The following is a 10467-nucleotide window of genomic DNA, read 5'->3' as shown; positions in this document are numbered from 1 at the left end:
TTGTGTGATGCGGCACGCGTAATACCGGAAAAGGCCTTCGGGTAGTTCTAGAGCGCCGCCAGAATTGGGTCGCTGGAGTCGCGTTTTAGTTGTCACTTTACTATTGAAGATTCTTAAGTGGCAAAAGAGTTTATGACGAAATATACCCCCACCGCAACAAACCTGCAGACTAAGCAAATTTCTATTTGCCTGATTGGATTTACACTAAAATGACTTTTTGAAAATATCACAGTTATTCCATATTTAAATAGAATAAGTTTAACAAGTACTTAGGTTTGCTGCAACAGGGAGGGTAAAAGTGTGTTTTTTTTTTTTGTAAAATAATAACATTTTATAAATAAATAAATGATTTTTTTCTAATTTAATGCAAATATTTTCATAAACAAGAAAACTACTACAGTTTACTTATTCCCTGGTGTGGGTGAGGGTATACATTCAACTCTAGCCGATGTCTAGAGTTTCCTTGGATGGGTGGCCGACCGACCGGTGGTCATAGGGTGACGACACAAAGGGGGTGGTAGGCGGGTATCCGTGTCGGCCAGTGAGTCAGTGTTACCGGCGTTACTTCAAAGATGAATTATTGCCCTCGGGGAATCCCGAGGTAGGCGCGGCGCCGCCAGCTCGACACTTGTTTCGGTCACTGGTCTTGGTTGATTGTTTCGTTTTCGTTTTACTATCTTTTGATACTTTTACATAAACGATATAGCCATGATATATTACTAATGAAAATTCAATAAGTACATTGCACACCATAAAAAAAACTCACATATAGGATAGTTCATGTAAACAGTTGTTGCTTAAATCGTTTGGAACTCTGGCCACGTCTATATTCTTCATTAGAGTGAACTTAACTGCAGGCTATTCAATAGACTGTGAAAAAAAAACTGTGAATGATTTTATGTACTTGGTTTTTTTTATAATTATAGCAAAAGCTACCAATCTTTGTCATCCGCGTCATAATTCTTGAGCTAACTACTTCTTCAGTGATATACCTTACACGTCACAAAACTGTATTAACCCTAGATCCAGTACCTCTGCTCCAACTAGTATTATAACATTGCCATCCAGGAATCTTTGAACATATAGTTTGACAATAATTGCATGGATAGTACAGCCGTTTCAACAAGGATTTATTTACTATATGTTCTTAAAACTGAAATTAATTAGAAATACTATTAACACAGTATAGTATTTCCGTCACATTTCCTTGTTTATTTCATTATTTTGTGTATGTACCATGTTATGTTAGTAATAGGCTAAATATTTCTGTTCTAACGGGGGAAACTTTCGGCCCAATTGTTCTAAATTCAGTTTCGGTTAACACCAGTACTAAATTCTTCCCCACAATTTTTGCCATTTTTAAAAATTCTATTTCTTACTGTTTAAATTAAATTTCTATCCTGATGTTAGTGTATATTCGTGTATAATTGTCTTATGTTGCTATTTAAATATTTTCATGTCAATGTTGAGTGTAATTTTGAACTGTAAGGTTTGTTCGAACGTATTTCTTTAAACGCAACTTGTTGTTGATATTTTGGTCAAATACTATTAATACTATTTTTAAATGATTTCATTGTAGGTCATTTCAATTCAATGTTTGTTTTATGTCATATTTTCAATTTCTTGCCTTTTAAGATTCATATTTTAAAATTTTTCATTGTCCTAAACCTTTTATTCCGAGTAGGCCTAACCTAACTTAAAGTCAGGAATTTCTTTAGTTACCAGCTTGGTCCTTAACTTGAACTTCAACTTTGGTAAAGTTTATATACATAATGTTTATATACAGCAGCTTAAGTTTGTTTTCAATCAAGCAATGAAACATTGATGAGGTAGATTTATTTTCCGTCATTCCAGTAGGTCCAGACAAGATCAAACCGAAAATTGTTGCTTGTGCTACTGGGGAGAGGGGTGGACCTTTAATTAGACCAGAAAGGATAATAGACGTGTAGATGTCTGCTCCTAGGACTAAATCTACAGATTCAGACTTCATGAAGGCAGGATCAGCTAGTTGAAGTCCCTTTATATGATTCCACGATGAATGATTTGGTGTTATCGATGGCAAATTTGATGTGAGATTTGAAAGGATGTGACAAGATAAAGAGCAGCTAACTTTGGTATCATACAGAGAACTAAGATTGATTGAAACTATACCACGAGTGGTTGGGGCTTGATGTCCACCGATACCAACAAGAGATACTGAGGAGTATGAACGCTTCAGATTGAGAGTTTGTACTAAGTATTCACTGATGAAAGAGATTTCAGATCCTTGGTCGATTAAAGCTCTGGCAATAACACTATTTCCCTCAGGACCAATTACCTTAACTTGAGCGGTTGCTAGGAGCACAGATTGTCGATTAATTTCCTTAAATGGAAGCATGTGATTAGAGGAGACGTGTGAGCTTGATGATGTGTTATCTGTAGATGAGATGAATTTGTTAGGGATGAGAGAACTTGACTTTTTTATATGAGGTATATTTGTAGTCTGGCTAACAGCGTCATGAATTAGAGTGTGATGTCTTTTCTTACATTGTAAACAAGATTTATTTGAGCGACAGTCCTTTAACAAATGTGAACCAAGACAGTTGAAACATAATCTTTTGTTCACAAGAACCTCTTTTCGTTGACTAGGTACTTTTTCACGAAACTCCTTGCAAAATGCTAAATAGTGATCTTTACTACACAGTTGACAATCATTTCCTATATTGGACTGAGATTTTGCTACAATTTGTGCTGAATGTACTTTAAGATTTTGATGAGGTTTACCTTTACATTGTAGTGTAGTTACCGTTACATCGCTTGGTGGTGTTGCTCGTGACTCAATACTTTCCAGGGCTCGAATACGACCTTCGATGAAGGTCTGAAGATCTTCTAGGGTGGAGGGTTCTGTTGAGACTCCGTAACGAATCTCCCATGCTTCGTGTGTCTCTGGGTCTAGTCGTTGTACAATCATGTACACCAAGATGTGATCCCATTTATCTGTAGGAGATCCTAGCGCTTTGAGGGAACCTAAAGACTCATTGATAGTAGACATGAGGTGATTGAGACCACTAGCAGATTTATTTTCTAGAGGTTTTAAATTAAATATATCATCCAAATGCCTTTTGATTAAAACACGTTTGTTTTCATATCTAGTCACAAGTTTTTCCCAAGCTGGCATGAAATTTTCTCCTGTTATTTGGAAATTGGTTAGCAATTGAGCAGCATCACCTGACAAACTGGTTTTGAGATAGTGTAACTTAGCTACATCAGTTAAGTTAGGATTTTGGATCACCAGTGAAGAAAAAAGATCATGGAAAGGTTTCCAAGACTGGTAACTTCCTGAGAATTGAGGTAGAGATATTTTAGGTAGTATAGGTTGATTTGATTTACTCATAGAACTAGATGTATTGATATCAGATGTGCTTTGATTTTGTTGAGAATTTACCGATAGCTCATCTAAGAGAACAAGCATTGCAGATTTGCTTACCATATATGCTTCAAGTGCTTGACTGTAGTGATCTTCATTTATGTAGGCTAGGTCTTTTAGTATGTCAGCTTTTGACTCACATATTTTCTCGTGATCCCTCTCGAATTTCCTCCATTCTGCTTCGATAACATCAATCCGGGTTTGTACTTGAGGCTTCAATATAGTTGTTATATCCTTTTCCTTGAAATAGTCTGTGGCTTTTTCTAAGATTTTTAAGCGTGTTGCTTGAAGACCTAGTTTGGATTCTAGGGACATAACTTCAACTGAGAAAAGGAAATTTTCTTGATTACTTTTATAACAGAATTGAAAAAATAACTGTTAATTACTTATTTATTCCGGGTCAGAAGGACCAAATGATTAAAGAATTTAGATACTGATGGATAAACTTAGATTGAACGATAGATGTAGATAGATAATTAAGAGAGAAAAACTAGATGATGTTTTTAGTGGACTGTATTTCTTTAAACTGAACAAAAAGTAAACATAAGACCAGCTGTTAGAAACAGTGAATTAGAAAAAATAACTTTAAACATATTGAAAGTGTATTCTTTTAATCGAGTTAATGAGTAAACTTTTTATCTTATCAGGAAGATCCATATTTCATAAACTTTGGCAGGACTATATTCATAGAATGTAACAGGATTAATAAATATGGAGAAATAAGTGGTGCTTTTCAGAAGAGAACTGCCACTTTGATCCTATCCCTTGGTTTAGGGGGTTAGGTTATTTTTGAGTTTTTGTGATTATATCTGTTCAGAAAATAAAGAAAATCGTGTGAGTAAAAGCTATAAACTAACCTAACTTAACCTAAAGTTTAGTTATTCCACAGTTTTAAAAGTGGCGCCCCTCTTCTAAAAAAGACCCAAAGTAAGTGTTGTAACAGAGTTTCCATAAATGTTGTACTATGCATTTAGGCTAAAAGTCATGTTAATTGTACATCATAGTTTAGAATATTTTAGATACAGATATTATTGCTAAATACTTTTGAGATCGAATATACAGCCGATTGATCTATGTCATCCTTTAGATAGAGTGGAATGTCCCCATTAGATATCACAATACAGTCCTCTATTTCCCAGTGAAGAGGAATGACGTTATTGCATTGGTCATTCCAGCGTGGCGTTATTGTGCCTTCATTAATCTTACATCTTTAACTTAGTGTATCATGTGTGTTTGTGCTTAGTGTCTAAAATTGCAATGTCAACCTTTTTGACACAACAACGTATAAGAAATAAATTTTAAAATTAAAATTTACCAGTAAGCCTTCAATTTTATGAAGGAGAATATTTAATTATACACAAAAAGAAATTATTTTAAAAAACTATTGTTGTTTTTTAATGGTTTATGTGTGAACATATGTTTGTTTCGACACATTATACATTACTTATTGACTTTATGAGTAATTCTTTTGACGTTGTAACGTCGAACTCGTTGTAACCCTTCTGTGATAAATATTCCCCCTCGCAATCTATAAGTTGTACCAATTTCTAATTTATTTTCTTATTAAGGTATATTATTGAATGTTACATGTTTTAACACGTTTATTACATTTACATAGTCTAGAGTGTGATTATAACCTCGACTGGTCTATTTCGAACAATAATACACAATTTATCCGGTGAGATTATTAATTGAAAATGAATTGCTTATGAAGGGAATTTCACGCATAACGTATTTTATGTGAAAACCAAGACAAATAAAAAGTGTAAATTGCTAAGAAATATTTATAAGTGGGATATAAGAAATAATTTAAGTTTATTTGTAAAAATGTTTGTGAAATACTGAGCAAAAACATTTTTACACAATTTGTAAGCTAATGTGTGATTGTAGTAGCTATTTACCTTACAAGTGTAGTAAGAGCGTTTTTACATCACGCAGGTGAATGTTGTGCAACGAGCGGAAGCGAGTTGCATAATTTACCTAAGTGATGTAAACACGCTCTTGCGTAACGTGTAACGTACAAGATTTTACCTGACCCGACAATATACAGGAGGTTACGAACGATATTTTTCATTATACATTTCACTCATCTTCTAACATTAACGTTCATTTACAAAGAAAAGCTAGGTTAGGAAAATTCTTCAAAACATAACAATAAAATTCAAGCGCACAGCTGATTTCTAGCGTTGAACGTAGTTGGCTCCATAGAGGTAAAATTTTTAAGTTAAGCACTCAATGTTATTTAAATGGGTTTCATTACATCACCGAGTGAGTTTTGATCAACTTTACATCACTCGAGAAGTAATGAAGTTGTATACATCACGCTTGGGATAGGGAAGTTTAACATGGCGGGTTAGGTAAATATTTTTTATACAATTATCAGATTTTCCGATAATTGTTGACTTCACATTTGAATCCTATCAGTATTCCACTCCACGTGTTTGGTATTTTGACTTTAATTTTAGCATGTTAGCAGTGACTCTAACTCGCAATAAGGTATACTCGATTGCACGCATCTTTAACTAATAAAAAATATAAAGTTGATATACAAGCAAACTAGAACCGTGATAATTTTAAGGTTTGAAATCAAATAGTTCTATTGCTTAGATTTTTGTTAGACAAAGTGAGCTGATTTAATTCGTAAGAATTACAGTTGACCCGGAATATTCTGAGTACTCTAAACGCAAATGTGATTGAGTTAGAATTCACAACAGATATTTTCAAACATTGGTAAATGCTTTAATCTGGATCTCCATTCATAATACAATGAATTTCCTATTTATTGGGTTCACAACCAATGAAACATCCAGTATCAGACAATCTGTGATGTTCAGCCAATGAAATTGGTGCAGGTTCTTTGGCTTTGATGGGTTATAGTTAGTTTGGACTCACAAAGCAAACTCATCGAGCACATTGTTAACTTAATTAACGATTCAATCAATTTACAATTTTTGACATTTGTGCTATTAAAAATAAATAAACAAAATAACTTAGGACGAATAATGTTCTTCTAATTTAATTAAAACCAAAATATAAACTACAGAGCTATTGAGTATAAGTAGTACATACCAAACCATATGAATTGTAAAAATAATAAAGAGCATATTTGCTGGGTTTATTTTTAATTTTGTTATGAGTGTAAAAACAAAGAATTTTCTCTCCTAAATTTCATTAACTCTTTTATTACATAAAAACAAAATGAAAACATAAAAAAAATTGTTTAGAAGAAAACTATCTATAATAAAACACACGACTGTAGGAATACCCATTAGAAAATTGCCCACGGTGGCTTGCAATTGTGATTTAAAGCTGTTTTTTTTATGTTTTTTGTGCTAATATGTTTTTCCTAAATAATTGATACATTAAAAGTCATATGAACCATACCTGCTATAAAACATTTAATAAAAGTAACGGAGCGTTTCAAAATAAGTAGGCCTATATATATTTTATTTCCTACTAACTTTTTTAGTAGTTTCTTTTACTGCGATTAAATGAGCAGAAAATTTAGGCAAGTTTAAATGTTTGGAGTTTAAAAATATATTTAATAGCCCATTACCATCGTAACGTGTTTTGATAAAGAACTATACTTGATAAAATGGCAAATAAAGCCGAAACTACTAAACATGTTACATATTTTATAAAAAATATTGCACTGAACTTATCCAATGTTAGGATACAATTATTCAGGATAATCCTGCATAACTGTTCAGTAGAACTGCAGCAGCTGAGACCTCCATCAGTCAGGATATGATCTGGATCTTAGTTGTAACACCAGGGATTACTTTTCCTAAATACAACAATGATTTTAAAATCATTTTAGTTTAATCCAAATTAAATATAAGTAAAATGTTTATTATTTAGTCAAAATATATTTGGGCATGTCATTTTGTTAGGACCTGGTTACAATGCGTGTTTATTGTCGTTATAATTATATTTATCCCTCTAGTACGGTAGGCTCTTAGCCCAAATTTTTTAAATAAAATCCATTGTTGATTGTCGGGTTCTGAACCCTAGACCTCAGGGATGGAAGGCTGGTGATGAAATTGTGTAAACACTTTGTTTTGTTTCACTACATGTAAAGTTTTTTAAATTAATTGAATTAAATTGTTAGAGAAGTTAGTTAGGCATGTCATTGGATTGAAAACTTAAGCCTACCAATTTGTTTGAGAAAAAATCAATATGTTATTTTTATTAATTATTTCAAAGTTAAAAACATTTGTGGGAAGTAGAATTGTAATCTGTTTGTGAAATGATTTCTTTATAATTTTTGTTATTAATTTAAAGATTAAAAACAATAAAAAAGTTTGTAAGATAAACATTAACATGGATTCTCTCTTTAAATAAATAAAGGATTTTTATTTTTTTTTTATTTTTTTACTCAATTTAATTGTTAAGTCAGTTTTTATTCAATACCAGTAAAAAATATTAAATGATAACGTTAGACAGGGTAGTTTACAAGAAAAACTAACTATATTGCTTTTACATAATATACATTAGATTACACCTATAACAAGATTTTTTTTTAATGCAATCTCGCACAATACGATACCCTAAAGGCAGAACCGGAGAAGTGTCGTTCAGAAGAGGGAAAATTAACGTTTTGCAATATCCAAGAGCAATATTGCAACTGCATTTAACCAAACCAATGAAAACAAAAACTCCCTAGAGTTGAAAAATATGGGTCATTTATGTTTAGCCGTGTCATAAATTCTATATCATAATGTTTATTATAATGTATTTGTAGGGTGTAAAAAACAAAAAAAAACATAATTAATTGTTTTGCAACAGTAATCATTTTAATCTATTTTAACTGCAAGTGAGGTTTTTGTTTACCACTGAAATTGTTTCATGTCAGCTTTATACTTGAACTAAATGATCCTCACGATAGAATTAACTAACTAAATTAAACGATATAGTCTTTGAAATCATGAATCCAGATGCAATTACTCCTTACATACCTTTTTATTCGTTGTTTTGTAATTTTTTGTGGACCTACGAATTTAGACGAATGTTATAGAAAATACTTGTTCCTCTAACGTTTATTCCCAATACGAAGCAAAAATTACCGATTTTAAAATTATTTAACATGGCAATGTTTAATTAATTTTTAGAAGTTTGTATATACTAAAAGAACAAACTTAGTTACAAAAGTGTGTAACATTGATAATTTTAAATCATCGTATCTAATCTATGTTAAAAGCCATAAACTGTAAGGTAATTTTTCTTTTTGTTCGTACCTTGAGTTCACAATAAACTAGTATTATTAAACTAATGAAAAATTTATATTACACGTATAATTAAGGATTTAAATAAATATATCGTTAAAAACTTATGTACCTCATTCACGGTGAAAAGGAACTAAAACTTCGTTTTAACTTTATAATACTAATATAAGCAATCCAAATATGAGAAAATTATGCAAGTTTAATATAATCTTTCTCCAAAAAATAAGGTTAAGTAAACTTAGAATTTCACTTTTTTCAGATGTCATTACAATTAAACCTTAAAAATCATCAATCTTGTTGATGAGTTTTTACATAAAGCAATATTATAGGAGTTTACTAGAATAGGGAGAGTTTTAAAACTAATAATATAAGTTTTAAAAACGTAGACATTGAATGTTAAATGTTCATATTCATTAATCAAATGTGGAATATTTTGCATTTGGATTATAATTATGTTTATATTTATATGATAACCAATAGAATACCTCTCCCAATATAATATGACGATCGGTTCTTAAGATATATCTTATGATATGGTGGAATTTTTTCGTGAACCTTTTGGGTAATATTAAATAGCCGTTCTTTCAATACTTTAACTGGCAAACAAAACATATATACGTAAACATTTAGAGACAAACAACATTTTTAGTCATGAAAATGCATTCAGATTCTACTGTAAATTCTGAACTATTTAATAAACATGAACCTTTATAGGTCTGATAAAATATTTATTTTAGATTCTTCCCTTGGAAGCTAACTCAGATTTTCTTTTAGATTTTAGTGTTTAATACATTATAAGAAAACAATATATTATATATTATACATATATATATATACTATTATTATATATTATATATTATTGTTACAAAAAACAAGGATATTGTCCTTGCCACTACATATGTAATATTCACACAATAATGAATAACATAAATATAAAATTATATAAAACTATCTTGGTTGAACTGATCAATTTAATATCTATTACGATGGCTTAATTAATGGATTTTAAAATATTTATATGGTGACAGATTAATCTTTGACTCTTTAAATATTATTAATCGACACAGTTTGACAACAAAATAATGTTGGGATCGTAAACTGCTATATATTATTGTATTACCACTACTAAAGCATTGCCAAACATTTATTCTCAGAGTATTGTTAGTTACTTTTTGTTATATAAGTAAACATCTTATATCCCAACTAATTGAATGGCAGGGCAATATTCTTTTACAATTTACTGTTCAGTTTACAAGTTATTACATTACTGACCTGGATTACCACCAAATGTGGGATTTATTACATAGAAAATAACCATCAGCAATAGGTTTGATGCTAACCGGACCATTTATGATTGGCTTACGTAATCAGGGCACATAATTAACTGTATTATCATTGAATCCTATTTACTGATTACATAACAGATTAACCTTATAGATATCAAAACTGCCATTACCTAAGTTTTATTAAAAATTTTACTTTTTGAAAAAATATTTGCAAAAAGTTAATTTTTTATTTCATTTTTATATATTTTTTCAACGGTAGTTCTGGTAGTATATAGATCTGGATATGACTTATAAGTATTTTATTTTGTCTATAAAATCTCAACACCTAAACGTCACAAACATTTGTGTTGTAAGACATTGGAAATGTCAGTGGTTTGGTCCCTTCCTATTATAAGGTCTCTTCGGATATTGCCAGGACATTAATATTTCCCTTCTCTGGACAGTAACAGATGTGATAGGTTATCTCCGGTAGTGTCTACAGGGTGTTATAATGCAAACTTCTATAGATATTAATCGTGTTTTAACGAAAGAATTATGTTAAATATTGATG

The sequence above is a fragment of the Macrosteles quadrilineatus genome, unplaced genomic scaffold (genome assembly GCF_028750875.1).
Source record: "Macrosteles quadrilineatus isolate MER2022 unplaced genomic scaffold, UCM_ALF_1.0 Scaffold_6__1_contigs__length_79288215, whole genome shotgun sequence".
NCBI lineage: Eukaryota > Metazoa > Arthropoda > Insecta > Hemiptera > Cicadellidae > Macrosteles > Macrosteles quadrilineatus.
This window is presented reverse-complemented; position numbering follows the sequence as displayed.